This window comes from Oryctolagus cuniculus, chromosome 18, assembly GCF_051225735.1.
Source record: "Oryctolagus cuniculus isolate XC-2025 breed Fujian yellow rabbit chromosome 18, ASM5122573v1, whole genome shotgun sequence".
Classification (NCBI taxonomy): Eukaryota; Metazoa; Chordata; class Mammalia; order Lagomorpha; family Leporidae; genus Oryctolagus; species Oryctolagus cuniculus.
This window is the reverse complement of record NC_142884.1, coordinates 73,021,508-73,038,943: the sequence shown is the minus strand read 5'-3', so window position 1 is coordinate 73,038,943 and position 17,436 is coordinate 73,021,508. Positions and strand designations below refer to the sequence as shown.

The window sequence follows — 17,436 nt, the reverse complement described above, 5'->3', positions numbered from 1 at the left end:
TTTCCATCTTGTGCTAAATGGAGTATGTTGATTTTGCTATTATATTTGTCTGTGTTTTAAAGGCTAATTTGCATTACGGTGATCTAGAATCTATATCTGATGCTTCAAATCGGTTCTCTGATTTCTTTTTCTAATTGTTGTGTCAGTACTGAAAACAGCAGCTTTGGGATCTCAACTCTCTGTCCTCCATTTAAAAGAAAATATTTAGTATAAGTTACTTCCCCCTTCTTCACAGATTTTCCTAACAGATTATTATTACATTGTTGCTTTTATTTTCACTTTCAGTTTTAAAGCTGGATTTAAGTATTTTGACAAATTTCAGTGTTTATTGCTGTCCCAGTCCTAACCTTTGATTTTGCTTCAGGTCTATGAGGATACCTCACAGAGTCTGTGGAAGAACGGAATTAAAACATAAGCTCGTGTTGGTGCAGAATGATTCTGACCTCCCTGCATAGTTTTTTCATAATAATGCATTTCCATGAACCTTTTGAAGATCTCTTGTGTAATGAGGTGATCTTCAAGAAAACACACGAAAAGTATATTTTTTGATTTTCTATTAATGTGAACATGTTATTGTGTCACCTTTACATATAAATGACTACTTTTTATATAAAATGGTTAACTTATTGAATTTTTGATAAACCGGCAAGTCTTCAGCCCATTACTATTTTCTTCTATTATATCTTCAGATGTTGCTTCTGTTCTATTGTCTTTCTTTTTCAGTGGCACTTTTTTTCTTTTAAAAAATCATATCGTATCTGTTTTCTATTCTTCATCTTCCATGACTATCAGGTTTTCTTTTCTCATTCTTTATTTACATTTCTATTAATATAAAGAGAATGTTCACAGATAAAATCCTGAGAATAAAATGCTAGTTCCCTCCCTCCATCCCATCTTTCTCCATCCCAATATAGTTTTCCTCTTATTCTAAAATTTGAGGGATGCTAGTTTTCTGTCTATAGACCTGATGTCACTTTTTGTCTACAAAGTTGACTTTCATCCTACTGCAGCATTTCTTTGAAATCTTCTGTGTCATCCATCTCCCTTTTTATCGCTTTCTGATGCTTACTCATTTCAATCTTTTCTTATGACTCTCTGATTATTCTTTTTAAAACCTTTTTTTTTTTTTGACAGGCAGAGTGGATAGTGAGAGAGAGACAGACAGACAGAAAGGTCTTCCTTTTTGCCATTGGTTCACCCTCCAATGGCCGCCGCGGCTGGTGCACCACGCTGATCTGAAGCCAGGAGCCAGGTGCTTCTCCTGGTCTCCCATGCGGGTGCAGGACCCAAGCACTTGGGCCATCCTCCCCTGCCCTCCCGGGCCACAGCTGAGAGCTGGCCTGGAAGAGGGGCAACTGGGACAGAATCCGGGGCCCTGACTGGGACTAGAACCCAGTGTGCCGGCGCCGCAAGGCGGAGGATTAGCCTATTGAGCCGCAGCGCCGCCCTTTTTAAAACCTTTAATTTTTGACTCTTTTTTTTTTGACAAGTCTAACAACGTTTTGAGATTTTTCTTCTGGATTTTGGGGTAGCTCCTCTAGAGAAGCTGCTCTTCTTCCAAATCTTCCTCTTTTTAGATTCTTATTGTTTAGAAGGTATGGTTTATCTCAGATAAATTCCCTATTTTCCCACTTATGTTGTGATAAAGAATATTCAAATTATAGCTTTTTATAGGTCTACATATAAAAAAAAGTGATACTCTTAATGAAGAGGAAAATATTTCTCCTCTTAGTGTGAATTCTTATCTATGCAGCTGTTTTAAATAAATATAAATAAAATAATATTTTCCCCCAGAAATAACTTTGCCTTTGATGGCTTCCTCCCTATCCTGGAGAGGTAAGTTTTGGAAAATGGTTTTGTTGCACTTTGTTACAAAGTCTTGCCTTTTAAAAGGTAAACTTTGTCTCATAGACTACTCTGATTTACAGAAAAATTGCCAAGAAAATACAGAGTTCCTGTCGCTCCCCGTCTTCGTGGAGGAACGACACTAAACCCTGCCCAGGTTTCCTATCCGAGTCATGGCACCATTATGTCTCCTAGGCTTCCTATCCGAGTCACGGCACCATTATGTCGCTCCCCCTCTTCGTGGAGGAACGACACTAAACCCCTCCTAGGCTTCCTATCCGAGTCACGGCACCATTATGTCGCTCCCCCTCTTCGTGGAGGAACGACACTAAACCCTGCTGGTCCTTCCCGGGTTGGCTGCTGACCCCTCCACCTCCGTGGAAGGGCGGTTCCCCCTGCCACATTCCCCACTTCTGCGGGGGAGCGGCACACCACCGGCCAGCTCTCTCGGGGGCTGCTCAGGTGTTCCTTCAGATAGATGTTCCTGGTGCATGTTGTCTCTCTCCTCCTTTATAGTCCTCTTCCACCAATCCCAACTCTGCTACCCACACGCCGAGTACGCTGCTCTCCTCCAATCAGGAGCAGGATCAGCTCCTGCAGGTCATCACTCAAGTTGGCGAGAGGCAGCTGTGTAGAAGCTGTTTCCTCCTCTCCCAGCGCCATATTGTGGGAGAGCAGATGCATAGAATAAGTCCTAATTCGAGTAACAGTCTAGTCCGAGTTGCTCCCCACAAGTTCCCACTTGGCACTTGCTCAGTTTCCTCATTGCTAATGCTTCTCGTTAGTGTGGTTCATTTTTCATCATTGGTGATCAATATTGACATTGTATTGCTAATCAAAGTCTATATTTTATTCGTGTTAGCTTAATATTCACCTGATAACCTTTTTCCCATCCCAGAATTCCATCCAGGTGCCACATTGCAGTCATCATCCTGTTTCCCTAAACTCCTCTTGGCTCCTGCAGTTTCTCAGACCTTCAATGTGTGTGTGTGCATTCTGCTAGCAATTAAAGACTTACGGGCTGCAGTGTGACAGTTACATACGTGTATACAGGGTGTGCTGGTCCAGTTGGCGTACTCATCATCCCCCCATCCTCTTTATTGCTTTATGACTGGGGCTTACAGCACCTCTCCTCTGTTTCCTCTGCAGATACTAGGTTGTGGTGACCAACAGCCACCCAACTTAGCTGGGTAACAGGCTTTCATTGTTTTTGATGTCCTTGACAGTTTTCAGGAGTACTGGTTGGATGTGTATAGGCTGTCCTTCTGTTGGGATTTGTTGGGATTTTTTTCCTCACAATTAGACTGGGTTTATGGGGTTTGGGGAGGAAGACCACCGTCTTTATTACATCATGTCAAGAGTATGTGCTGTAACATGACATCACGGTTGGTGTTGCCCCTCGTCACCCAGCTCAGGTTTCTTCAGCATGAAGTTACTCTCTGCCTACCTCACCCCCTTTCCATCCTGAACTCTTGGAAGGAAGTCACTATGTGTAACCCACACCTAAGGAGGGGAGAGTTACCATCTCCTCAAGGGAAGAAAATCTATGAAAATTATTTGGGATTCTTCTGGCCAGGAAAATTGTCTTTTTTTCATTCATTCATTCATTCATTCAGCCGTTCATTTATATAATTGTTGGCCCATGAATATCTACTTTGTCCTTTGAATATGAACCAATAGGGCAAGCCTTCAAAAAGTTCACAGAAAATGGGTATTATGAAAAAAACACTATGCATGGACTTAAACTAGGACAAACTTATGTTTTAATTCCATTTTCTGCAAAAAATATATTGTTTAAATTTATTTTATAATACCATATAATTATATATTATTTTCAATATATTAATTATACAATATAATACATAATATATTATAAATATAAAACATGTAATATACTTAATATAATATATAATACACATTATATAATTATATATTATATAATATATAATTTTATTATATAAATATATTCTTTTATTATATATTATTTTTATATATTAAATATATGATATATATAATATATTATAAAATATATAATATATCCAATATAATATATAATACATATTATATGTATAATTATGTATTATATATAATTATTATTTAAACCAAAATAAACTCATCTTTTAATTCCATTTTCCACAAAGCTTTTGTACTACTTCATTTATGTTATTTAAATTGTTCCAGCTTTGACAGTTTGGAATTTTTTTTTCATTTGCTTCTGTTGACATGCCCCCATCATTGTGAGTTTATTTACTTATTTGGAGCACTTGTTTGTTTTTGGGAACTGTAAGATATTCCAGGCTCATTTTGGATATATTCTGCCTGGGTCTGAGACTCAGTCATTTCTGTAAAGAGCCCTGGTTTCTTTAATTAGAGAATGGTTCTGAAATGAAGATCTGGGCCCTAGGTGTGCCCAGTGCTACTGGGTTGCTGTTACTTCTAGATGCTGTCAGCTGACAGAGCAAAGACATGCGTGTATACTAGCCTGTGTGTGTACATCTAACTATGAATATTTCCATACATAACCATCTGTATGTGTATTAGGCTAAATGTGTTCATACTGTTATCTCCACCTCCACTTCACATGAATCATTGTAGTCATCGCCTTTTGCTTTTCTGTAAACTTCCATCCCAGAATCTTGATTTTAAAAGTATTTCCTTAAAAACTAATATCCCAGTTCTAAAAATGTGTCTCTCTTCACATGTGTGTGCAATGCATGTTCACTCTAGAACATTTGGAAATCTCAATAATTTTCCATGGAAGAAAACCAAATCTTTTATATTCAATAACTTAACATTTACACAGATGTGCACACACAGACACACACACTTTTATGAATAAAACTGTGAAACTATGATCAAACTAGACATACTCAAATTATATTCTACTTTTCCTACTCAACAAAGTAAAATGAGCTTTTCTCTTCCTATCATTAACTATTCTTTTTAAAGGTCATAATTTTAATTGCCTGAAGAATATTAACCTCTCCTTTTGAGCATTTAAGTTTTAATAATTTTTAGTATTGTGAAGGACTATAGTAAACACTCCTCATCGTAATTCATTATGCACGTGTCTGATATTCAAATTTAAACCTATTTTGTGGAATTTAAATTATTAAGTCCTAGAATAGGAACATTTTAAGAATTATGATAAAAAATGCTAAACTAACTTCCAGAAAAGACAGCAGTTATTTAGCTGCCTACCAAAACTGTATATTAGTCATTTTCTAGAGAAAATTCTTATTAATAACAGATATTAGAACACTTTTTAAAAACTGCCAATTGGTTAAGATGACACCTCACTGTTGTTTTACACTGAATTTCTTTTATTAGAAGTGTGTTTGAGTAACTTATTTCCTAAGTTCATTGCCAATTTGTATTTTTCATTTCTATGCTGCCTGTTAATGCCTTTATTACTTATTTCCATGTTTGTGAATTTTAATTTTTTTATTATTTTAAAATAATATTTTTAAAAGATTTATTTATTTGAAAGTCAGAGTTACATAGAGACAGGGAGAAACAGAGAGGAAGAGAGAGATCTTCCACCCACTGGTTCACTCCTGAGATGGCCGCAAAGGCTAGTGCTGGGCCAGGCCAAAGCCAGGAGCCAAGAGCTTCTTCTAGGTCTCCCACATGGGGGGCAGGGGCCCAAACACCTGGGTCTTCTGCTTTTTCCAGGATTTACCAGGGAGCTGGATCAGAAGTGGAGCAGCCAGGACTTGAACTGGTGTCCACATGGGAAGCTGGCATCACAGGCAGTGGCTTTACCCACTACTCCACAATGCCAGTCCCCTAAAATAACTGTTTTCTTTCAAAATAAATACTCAACATAGAAAACTTGTACAAACATAGAGAAATGCCATGAAGAACTGATTCTCTGTGTTTTCTTCACTCATTCTTACTGTGATCCTTTTCATTTGACTGTATGCTATGGGCTGAATGTTTGTTTCCCCTAAAGTAGTATGTTGAAGTCTGATCAGCAGTGGGATGGTTTTGGGAGCTGAGACATTGGAAAGGTGTTTGGGTCACCAGGGTGGTGCCCTCACAAGTGGATTAGTGGCCCCAAGAAAGAGGCCTGGAGAGCTGCCTTGTCCCTCCCACCTTGTGAGGATGCGGTGAGAAGGTGCCAAGTGTGACTGGGTCCTCACTCGACACTGAATCTGCCTTGACTTTGCACTTGCCAGTCCTCCAGAACTGTATGAAGTGGTTATCTATAATCTACCCAGTTGTATTTTGTTGGGGCAGCCCAAATGGACTAGGAGGAGTCATTATTTTTCGCATTACATACAGTTACTTTGAAAAATGCAGCGCTGTACCCCTTGTTTTGTGGCCTGCTCATCAATCACTTAACGTATCATTCTTTCCCCAGCACACACACAGTGGTTGTTTCCTGCCTTAATTGAAAGACCTCTTGGGAATGTGTGTCTGTGCATCTGTTCTGTGGCCTGCCTTCATCAGAAAGCCTTACTCCACTCAACAAGTGTGGGCCATCTCCAGGCTTCCCGCAGGGCCAGTGTCCGCCCGCTCCTGGAATCCTGTCCCTCTGTGTTCCTTGGAGCTGCCACCTGCCTGGCATGGGGAGCAGGGGTTAGGAGGCCTGGCTGCTTTCTGCTTTGTGAGCACGTTCTGGCTGTATACACAACTTGGCTCTGAATTTTCCATAGCACAACTCAGATGTGGCTATAACATTTCCCCAAACGTGCCCAAGATATTGAGATGAAACAAGAGAAATTGAACAGAGAAAATTAAACCCGATTGCTGGGCTATGCTCTGAGTCTCCAGCTGGCTCTTCTGGGGCTACTTCCTAGGTGACTCAGAGAGGTGGCCTTGCTCATCTTCATTCGTCAGTGGTTTTCTCTACTGCCTGTCTCCGATGTGAAGCATTGTATCCCCTCCCCCCGAGAAGTACACATTTGTTGAAGTCCTCCTACAGATTGCAGAAAATAAAAAAAGACATAGGCATGATGCTTATCATTGCAGTACTATTTATAAGTGCAGGAGGCTGGCCATCGACAGGGGAATAGTTGGATAAACTAATGGAGTGTTATGTGGCTGTCTTAAGAAATAATAATTCTGGCCGGCACCATGGCTCAATAGGCTAATGCTCCGCCTGCAGCACCCACACACCAGGTTCTAGTCCTGGTCGGGGCGCCGGAGTCTGTCCCAGTTGTCCCTCTTCCAGGCCAGCTCTCTGCTGTGGCCAGGGAGTGCAGTGGAGGATGGCCCAAGTGCTTGGGCCCTGCACCCCATGGGAGACCAGGAGAAGCACCTGGCTCCTGGCTTTGGATCAGCGCGGTGCGCTGGCTGCAGTGCGCCGGCCGTGGCAGCCATTGGAGGGTGAACCAATGGCAAAGGAAGACCTTTTTCTCTGTCTCTCTCTCTCTCTCTCACTGTCCACTCTGCCTGTCAAAAAAAAAAAAGAAAAAAAAAGAAAAAGAAAAAGAAAAATAATAATTCGAAATAAAGTTAAGGAATGATCTCTAGGGCATAGTTTTTAGTGAAAAAAGCAAAGGAGAGAGAGAGTTGTATAGCATAAGAGTTATCTAAGAAGGGAAGGTATATGAATATCTGTGCATATTTGTTTATGTGAAAAATTCAACAATAACCCATGAAATGAAGTGGTTACCTACAAGGGGAAGGAGGAGGGAAAGTGGCTGAACCTGTACTTCTCCAAATACATCTGGTTTAGAGATTTAACTTTGGAACCATGTAGATATTTTACACAATAAAAATATATAAAAATTAAAATGTAATCCCTAAAAAATCAGAATGAAAACAAATGAATCTAAATGTATAGAGAGTTGGTGATTTCACCAAACAAGAAGTTGCTTCAAGTGAGGATTGACTGGACATTCTTTGTAGTATATATTACAAGTTCTAAAAGAACTATGAAATTTTCTAGCTTCAGGCATTGACAAGGTCTAGAAACAGTAACTAAATAGCAACCACCATCTGGAATTCACCTGAAGGTATCTTAATATCACTTTTCAGTGAAAGGAATCAGCAATTGTTTATGAAATGGTAGGTCTTGGGTGCAGGAAGTGGTCAAGATAAATTTGAGCACCTTTTTGTGCCAGAAGACAAAGATGCTATCAAAGAAAGACTCAGGAGTCAGCTGGAAGATGTTCCTGCCTCCCAGAGCAGAAGCAGTTGGAGCAATAAGATGCCTAATGATGGCAATGGTGCAAAACATACCGATTATGCTGAAATTCATGAACTCATAATGTTGCAGAAACAAATACTTCAGGATGTTGAGGAACCAACTGGACACAGGGAAAACTGATAAATAAAGGGGAAGAATAAGCATTTGGCCAGCTGTTCTCGAAGATGTTGAAGATTTCCTGGCCATCTCCAGCTGATAAGGAAGGAATGATAGAAGATCACCATTTTGCAACCCCTAATGAAATTGCGAATCTAGACAAGGATCATCAGTAGCTGCTAACGTCACAAAAATAAAGATGCCCAGATGTTATATGCCTCCTGATAGAAGCACACAGCACCATCTATGAAGCACAGTTGCACACAAAACAAACCCAAGCCTGCTCAAGCCTCTGAGTTGAGCTGCCCATGTATGGGACATACTGGGTAAACCAGAATGTGCTAAGCGACACTGTTGACTAAGGATCTAGCTTCTAAAACAAATTACAAGGAAATAAAGGCGGGGTGGGGGAGAAAATCTTAAAGAAGATTTAAGAAACAGAAAGTAAATGTAATGTAGGAATACTTGGATCTGATTTATGCAAACCAACTGTGAGAAAGCATTTGTGAGATAAATGGGGACGTTTGGATGCCAAATGAATATTTGGTGATATTCAGGACTTGGTGATAATTTAGGTGTGATGGTAGTGGTGTGATTACATTTAAGAGAACAATTATTATTGTTTAGAGCCATATACTCACATGTTTTCAGATGAGATCATGTCATCTCGGACTTGCTTCAAATGAGGAAATGGAATAGTAGGGATGAAATAAGAATGACCTTGATCTGTGCTTCCTGTGGCTGGGCTGTGGGCACCGGAAGAACCATTCTACTTTTGTATAGGTGTGGGATGTTTTGTTGTAAAAGGAAGAAAGGAAAAGAATAGCAAGGGAAGGAGAAGAAAAAAGGAGAAGTTCTGTTGTGGGACCCCACATGTCTACGGCCGTATCACCTTGAATGTGCCTGATCATGGAGAGACTCCATGATCTCCTTCAGTTGTGTTTTTAGGATTCCTCTGGAACTAAGGTTGACGAGCAATGCTCTCATGTCCTCTGTCTTCCAGGGCTCTCTTGGGTGGGAAGGAGAACATGTACACTTACCTCCCAAGATGTAGAACACTGCAGCCCAAGTCTATGAGAAACACTTTCACACAGTCTGCGAAGAGGCAGCATTACCCACACGAAAGGCAGCCTTCTTCACCATTCTGCACAAATGTAGTTCTCACTGAGTGGTCCAGGCAATCTTGGGGCCCTTGAAACTATGTCAGGAATCTGTATGATCAAAACTATTGTCATACTGATACTGAGCTATTTCTGCCCTTTTCCCTAAATTCTTTCACAGGTGTACAGAGGAGTTTTCTAGAAGTGTGAATTTAGATGACTTTGTCACTCTGACAGCTCATGGAGTATGTGCCTGTGTTTTACTATTATGTGTGTGTGCATTCCTGTATCTAACATTTTAAAACTCACTTTCTAATACATTAACTACCCATAGATGTAACTTACACAGACAAAAGGCCTTTGGATTTTGCAATCATACTTGAAAGTGTCAGTGGATGCAGAGACCAAAAAGTTCAAAGTCTCTGATAGTGGCACTAAAAGCACACATCTTGGTTTCAAAATATATAATGACACTGATTTATTGTGCACAAACTAAATGGATGTTTAATATTTGTGGACAAAAGAGTGTTGAGTTCACAAACTTAAATCCAACTGCCTTCTTAAAAACACACTCACACACTACAAAAAAATGGATAATGTTTGTTTCCTGGGATCTGTCTACCTGCCATGCCAAGATTTCAAAGTCACACAGTCAGTTCTTAGGGCCAAAAACTGGGGCTTTCTTTCTCTCTGATAGCCTCTGCCATGAATAATCTTTCCCCCAACACTCGCCCTACAAGGAGTCTGGGGTACTTAAGGTCACGGAGACTCTATCTGTCCCTCCCAGAGTATGTCACTGCGGTCAAAGCTTTTCTTCTTAGAGCTATAAAATGGAGCCAATATTTCTTAACTTGTTGAAATAGTATAACTATGTAATATGCATGAAGACATTGAATTCTGCTGTCAGTGCCTAGCAGGAGGGGCATCACTTCACTACCAGAAACTGGTGAAGTCCATAACCAGTGCAATGCATTTCTTTAGTTTTACCTTTAGGTAAAATTAAGGTCAAAGCCTCCGTTAGTGGGTTTCTGCAAGGTCCTTCCTTATTTGCTCTCCCACTGTCCTTTCCCATCCACCTCCCACCCCCAGTATCTGAGATATTTTCCCCCTCAGATAACTCAGCCCTGTTAGGAAGATTCCCAAGGCTCTGAACACCAATACTATTGTCCAGTCTGGTGGCTCTGGTGGAATGGGTGGGTCTTTACAGTGTGGGTGGGAGAAGCAAGAGAGGGGTGGAGGACAGACAAGATGGTCCCACATGGAAACTGGAAAACCCCAGGTCGTTGCTTGTAAGTCACCAGTATTGATTACAATTTGGAGTTCATCTCTTAGCTGTTGTGGACCCATTCTAGCAATCTTTGTCCTAATCCACTGACTGGTCCTTTTGTTTGTATTGCCTCCGCCCCATGGTCTCTTGTCCCTCCTTCTATAGCCTGAACTCAGTAACCATCATTCTATCATTTATCATCACTTCCTTAAGCATATTCTTAACTCTGTCTTCTCTCCCCCTGTTGAACACATATGGCAAGTCCCAGACGTGGTTGAACTCAGTGCCCTACCTGTTCCAGCCTGTCTCTGAACAATTAAATGTGATTAAATGTGATTAGATAAGCACAGCTATGCTTACCAGTCTGACTTTTAACTTTGAAAACAAATATCTAGTGGGCCTTCTGCATCTTCCAGCAATGCCATTATGTATGTGTTTTCCTAGACAATCTACTTTTCTGAGTCAACTTTCCACTTCTTTTAATCTGTCCTCAAATATCTTACACTCACTAGATATATTGTCTAAACCTGGATACTTTTGAGAGTGAAAGGAGGCACTATTAATTTTTCTTTAGTGGAGGAAGCAACAGACTAAACCAGTATTATTCCAGGCAAATCACATACCGCAGTCTGTATTACCTTTTCTTTTTCTTCACTTTCATCTGTTTTTTTTTTTTTTTTTTTTTTTTTTTTGACAGGCAGAGTGGACAGTGAGAGAGACAGAGAGAAAGGTCTTCCTTTGCCGTTGGTTCACCCTCCAATGGCCGCCGCAGTCAGTGCGCTGTGGCCAGCACACCGCGCTGATCCGATGGCAAGATCCATGTACTTCTCCTGGTCTCCCATGGGGTGCAGGGCCCAAGTGCTTGGGCCATCCTCCACTGCACTCCCTGGCCACAGCAGAGAGCTGGCCTGGAAGAGGGGCAACCGGGACAGAATCCGGCGCCCCGGCCGGGACTAGAACCCGGTGTGCTGGTGCACAAGGCGGAGGATTAGCCCAGTGAGCCACGGCGCCAGCCTCACTTTCATCTGTTGATTTCATGGTTTACTTAATGAACATAGAAATAATAAGAGAACTCCAGTCTGTCAACCAACTTCATCTGCAGCCATGGACTCTGCTTTCCTTGGCATTCCAATGGATGGCATTTTAGTTTCCTGTGGCTGCTATAACAAATTACTTGAAAACTGGTGCATCCCAGCAGTAAAAATGTATTATTTTACGTTTCTGGAGACTGGAAATCTGAAATCAAAGTGTTAGTAAAGCCATGCTCCCTTGTAGGGTTTTGGGGAAGAGTTCTTCCCTGACTTTTCACAGTTTCTAGTTAGTTGTTGCTGCCAGTCCTCAGCATTCCTTGGCTTGTAGATGCATCACTCCAGTGTCTGCCTGCATCTTCTTCAGATATCATTCTCTCTCTGAGTCTCTGTCTCTATTTTCTCTTTTTTATATGAACCCTTATTATTGGATTAAGGCCCTTGCTAGTCTTATATGAACTCATCTTGACTGATTACATCTGTAAATAAGGTCATGTTCCAAGCTTCTGAAGGGGTATGAATTTTCAGGGTATACAATTAAACTCTGTGCTACTAAGTCCAGTCCCTCCACTTTGGTCTTCTGCATCTCCTATTAGAATTTCCAAGGATTCTGAGCCTGTAATTCTGTTGCATGATCTTTCACCTGTATTCATTGCTTCGTTCCTATTATTGTGCAAATAACTTCTATAGTAAAAACCCTGACTGAATCTAACGCCCCCTTCCACCTACTGACCCACTTCTTTGCTCTTTATAGCAAAAGGCCTTGAATGAGTCACCTGTGCTCACCATCTGTACTTCCTCTCTGTCATCGCTCCCATTAACTCACTTATTTTAGCTTTCGGTTTTCCTGTACCACTAAAACTGCACGTTGACTAATCTTCTTATTCCACCTTCTGTGGGTATTAAACTACCAGTCTTGCTCTCTTTCTCTTGGATTTGGGAGAGCACATCCTGTTGTCAGGTCTCTCCAGTCTTCATCACCATTCTCAGTCGTCTTTACCTTCTTCCGGATATCTAAATGCTAAATTGCTCTAGGGCTCCATCTAGGCCCTGTTCTCTTCCAGATCTGGGCTCACTCCATCAAAGACCACAGCCAGAATCCTTTCCATCAATACGCTCCTACATCCAGGACCACTCCCACATCTATGACCAGCCCAAGACTTGCATATTGGACACCTCCTCGGCTCCACTTGGCTGTGTATTACTGTCTCAGTTACCATGTCCTAAAACTCAGGTCTTCATATGCCAAGCATCGTCCTATACACCTCCAATCCAGCCTTCTCTCTTCATCCTGCTGGGTTTTCCCGTGGTCCCCATGGTCCCCATCCCCAGCACCTCACACTTGGACTTCCATAAGGGGGTCCAGCAGCACTCTTGTTCCTCCCTGTTCTATTCTCTACCCAGGAGCCCAGAGCAGACCACGTTCTCTCACTCAAAGTCTCCACAGAGATCTCTCACATCATGTAGAGGAATCCAAATCTCTTGCCTTGGCCTACCGGCCCTTGGTTGGCTCTGACTTCTCTCTTAGTGCTCACTGGCTTCATCTTCATGGGCTTAACTGCAGGACCTTGAACATGGCAAACTTCTTTAGCTTCAGGGCTTTGCCCTTGCTGTTTTCTCTCTCTGACATTCTCTGACCTTGGGTTTAATTTCTGTCCTCACTTTGCTCAGATGTTCCCACTTCAGTGAGATCTTGCCTGAGTATCTTGTCTAAACCAGTTCCCACTCACACCCCCAGCATGCCTTATCTCAGTTTCTCTGTCTTTCCCTGGCTTCATTTTTTTCTCTACTTCTTTCACTACATGTAATAATATTGTATCTGTTTTCTTCATTAATTCTGTCTCCACTCTACTGTAAGTTCCATGAGGGCAACAATTATTTATTTTGTACAACAAGAAAAACAATAAGCATATTGTAGACACCGAGTAAGTATGAGTGTACTTCAAATATTATCATTGGGGAATTAAAATATTTTTAATGCTAAGAAGTTTAATTGGTAACAAGTTTTTACACGACTTAAAGGTCTTATTTGATTTAACGTTTTTCTATAGCAACCTTGAACATTCAAGGATATTAGTGACATACATCAGAATTGAAATTGGTAATAGTAGCCATAATAGTTATTATAACAGGAACCATAATCCAGTCTTTATTAGTGACTGGTTAGCTCATCTAAGTCTCAGGATAACTCTATGAGGTATCCATCACTTCAGTTTACAAACAGGGTGTGATGGTTTGAAAACATGTCCATGAATTCTTTGACTGTCTTTCCTTTAAAAGTGGGGTCTAATTTGCTCCCCTCAAGTGTGGGCTTGGCTTGGTGGCTTGGTTTCAGAGAATGGAATATGGTGGAAGTGACCTTGTTTCTTGTCCAAGGTTAGATCTTCAGAAGCGTTGTGACTTCCTCCTTGTTCTCAGCCTCCTCTTTTTCTTGAGGATCACTCAGAGTGGATCTGTTTCCTCATATTTAACATGATGGGTGTGGATCAGTCATCCAGTTTGATACACTGCAAGTCAACTCTGCATCCAATGGTCCTCTTAGCATGGCTTTCACCAGTGACTGTGCTAAGATTATTAGCTAGCTGCTCTGTTAGATTTTGCTTGATTTTGTTGGATTTGCTGCTGATGAGTGGTGTGACGGCACTGAAGCAACCTGTGGAGCGAGCCATGTAGTCAGGAGCCGAGGCCTCTTGCCAGCAGCCATGTCAGAGAAGTAAGATCCTCCAGCCCCACCTGAGCCTTCAGATTACTGAAATCCTAGTGATTATTTTAACTACAATCCCATGAGACCTTGAGCCCGAACCAACCAGCTAAGATGCTCCCAAATCAAGAACCTGTACAAATTATGAGATTGGAAGTGTCTTTTATTTAGAATTACTGAGTTTTGGAGAGAATTGATTATGCAGCAATAAGTAACAATGCATTTTGAAGTGAAAGGACAGAGAAGAGCCTTATACTATACAATTAGTAATGATATTCAAGAACTGGAACCCAACCAGTCTCTCTGGAGCCCACATGTTCAGCCACCAGACAATACAGGAGGTCAAGATTGTGTCTGAGGCAACACCAGAAGGCGACCACTGCCTTATTTTAATGCCACAGTCAGGGCATTGGATGTTCAGCTGGCTTAATGAAAGGCCACGTGCTAGGTGGCTACTCACCTTGCTTCAAGTTCCCATTCTGTTCAGTACATAGTGGACATCCGTCTTTGCAGTGTCCTGCCCACCCTTCCCGTGGACTCCTGCTCATCCTCCATTCCAGTCCTATAATTCTGGTTAGACTGCAATCGCTGTGTTCTCCCTGCTCCACAGTGGGACTCAGCAGTGCACTAGCAGTGACCAATGACAGGGAGTGGGCCCACACGTGAGCGGGCCAGCTACACCAGCCAAGCAGGGACCTCCCCTAGATTGAGGAACACCAGATGAAGACTAAGTCTGGATGATGCGAGCTGCAGGCGCCATCGTCTACACTGCAAGGGAGAAGTTTATCTCCAACAAGACAGGGCAGCATGCAGAGCGAAGCAGAGAGTGAGAAGAGGTGTTATACCCCTTGAGCTCTTGAATTTGGCCAATCCTGAGAGTAATTCCAACCATGTGAGTCAGTATGTTCTTCACATTACTTTGCATTGAGTTTTCTCCAGCCGCCCTGGAGGTATGCACAGCATGAAGGTCTACCCCACTTTGAGGCAGGTGGGTATCTTCCATTCTGCATGAGCCACAGGAGTTCTCCATCTCCCGAAGATGCACTGTCCGCTGTTTGGTTCCTACCTAAGGTGACAGCCTCTTCCCCTCGGGTCCCTCAGGAAGCATCTGCCCTTCCTGGAAGCCGGCCTTGGTCTGGGAGTAAACGCGAAGTCAAATAGCGCTCTGATGGATGGGCGGCTCAGTCATTCTGTTTAAAACCTTAGTCATCTCTGCACCCTTTCTTCCCTTCGTGGCTCGCCCCTCCCCCACGTCTCAGCACACACACATCCTGTTAGTCATCAACTCTGTTGATCTGGATCAAATGCTTCATAGGAGTAGGTGGAGCAAGCAGAATGAAAGTTCGCCCGGTTCTTCCTCGCGAAGATCCCGCAAATCCAGCGTCTCCTCTCCATTGCTGCTGCCATCACTGGGGGCCGCTGCAATTGGTCTCCCCGCTGTTAACCTCCCCGCTTCAAGTCTCTTTCTCCTATTCTAGACGTTGTCTTCTAAAGCACATTTCTGATTGTCACATGCTTTTGATTGATGCAGGGCTCTACTGCTGACCTGCTAAGTCACAAACATCATAGTCTAGCATTTGAGACTCTCCACCAACTGACCCGCCTTCACTGTGCCAGGTCCTGTGACTGCCACAGGGCACGTTCTGGTCTCCCACACCCCTCTGCTGCAGAATTGCCTGCTGTCCACCTTTGCTTATTACCCCTGTTTAAAATACCCCAACTCCTTTCTATACGTCTTCAAGATCCATCTGGGTCCCACGTCTTCCATGAAAGATCCCCCTGAACATGCCAGTCCTCACCGAGTAGCGCTTTCTGTGAACACTGCAAACAACTGTTGTCTAGACCAGGGTTTTCCATTCCCAGGGAGTAGCTGGCCAGCACAAGTCAAGTCTGTGGTGTTTTTGTAAAACTACTGATTATATATTCAAATTTGGCTAGCATATTATTTCCAAACCCAGTGTCTTTCTTGTCTTCCACTCCCCAAATTACATCCTCATGTTATGGTAGGGGTATTTATTTCCAAGTACAAATTAAGGATCATTAAAATTTATTTTTCTACCTACAGATAGAGAACTGGTTATTATTAATGCTATTATTTAAAGCCATGACCATTGGGAAAATAACAAGAAGAGGAAAAAGAACTGGTATAACAGTTTCCACAGTTGCTAAACCAAATACGCCTTCTCGTACTTCCACACCCCTTTCCCCCCCTCACCATTTTAATACAGGATTTTAACTGGAAATGGGTATAAAATTCGTTGCGCTGGCAGTCTGACAAACAACATTCCTTGTGTACTGCTGTCAGGAGTCGGGTGGATGCTTACGATACAAAGATAAAGAAGCAGGAAAAGCCAGCTCTCCAGATGGCCTCCATGTGGAAGGGCACTCCAGGCAGAGGGAACAGTATGTGCAAACCCACGTGTCCTGGATTGAACCAGACCTGAACACTTCACAGTCTAGATGTAATCCTGTATTGCTTCGTTTGATCAAGAACTGTGACTTGTAAAAGTCCGACAAGCTCTGGATCCAACCATTCCTCTGGCCCCCTTGCCATCTCACCCTCCAGATTCAGAAAGAAATGACCTCCACCGAGCCCTGCTGGACTGGATGGGCTTCTCCGAGAATCCATGATCCTATTTACTCTCACATCGCTCCAGGTGCGCCTCATCCGGGCCCATTTAGAGACAAGGGCAACAAGACTCAGATGGACATAGGGACCTGGCCGGCTTCACAGGTAGGAAGTGTGGCAGGGAGGATGCGAGTTGAGGCCACATCACCGCTGGAGAGTGGTTTCTCTGTGTGTGTGTCTGGGTGTGTGTGTCTGTGTGTTTAGCGGGAGCGGAGTTGGGGAGACCTTGCCTCCCATTCCGGAACTGCCTGCCTCCCCAGGTTCTGAGACAACTGCATTTTTGGTAAGAAGGGTGACCATGACATTAGAAGGAAGAGGCGACCTGAGAACGGGCTTGGACTTTAGGGACCTTGTCCAGGCTCTCTATGCCTGGTGCCTGGACTTTGCTAGGAGCTCTGCACCAATGCGCTGCGCACTTGCGGACCGCGTCACCCCTCCCCGATTCAAAGTCGCCTGTGGGCAGGGTCCCAGTCGTGCCTGTCCAAGAAACCAGTCGAGCGGACTTCGTGAAATGTTTGTTCATCAACTGACGAGCGCACACACTGGGGGGCAGGAGCGCGGGAGTGTGGCGGGAAGGCCACGCCTGGCTCTGAGGACTTTCCGGGGAATA

At 42.7% G+C, this 17,436-nt stretch overlaps 1 protein-coding gene across 2 annotated transcripts in view; it reads left to right on the top strand.

Moving 5' to 3' along the window:
- CDYL2 (chromodomain Y like 2) overlaps positions 1-17,436 on the top strand; it is a 426,814-nt gene that overhangs the window by 201,634 nt on the left and 207,744 nt on the right. The gene's annotated exons all lie outside the window — the stretch shown is intronic.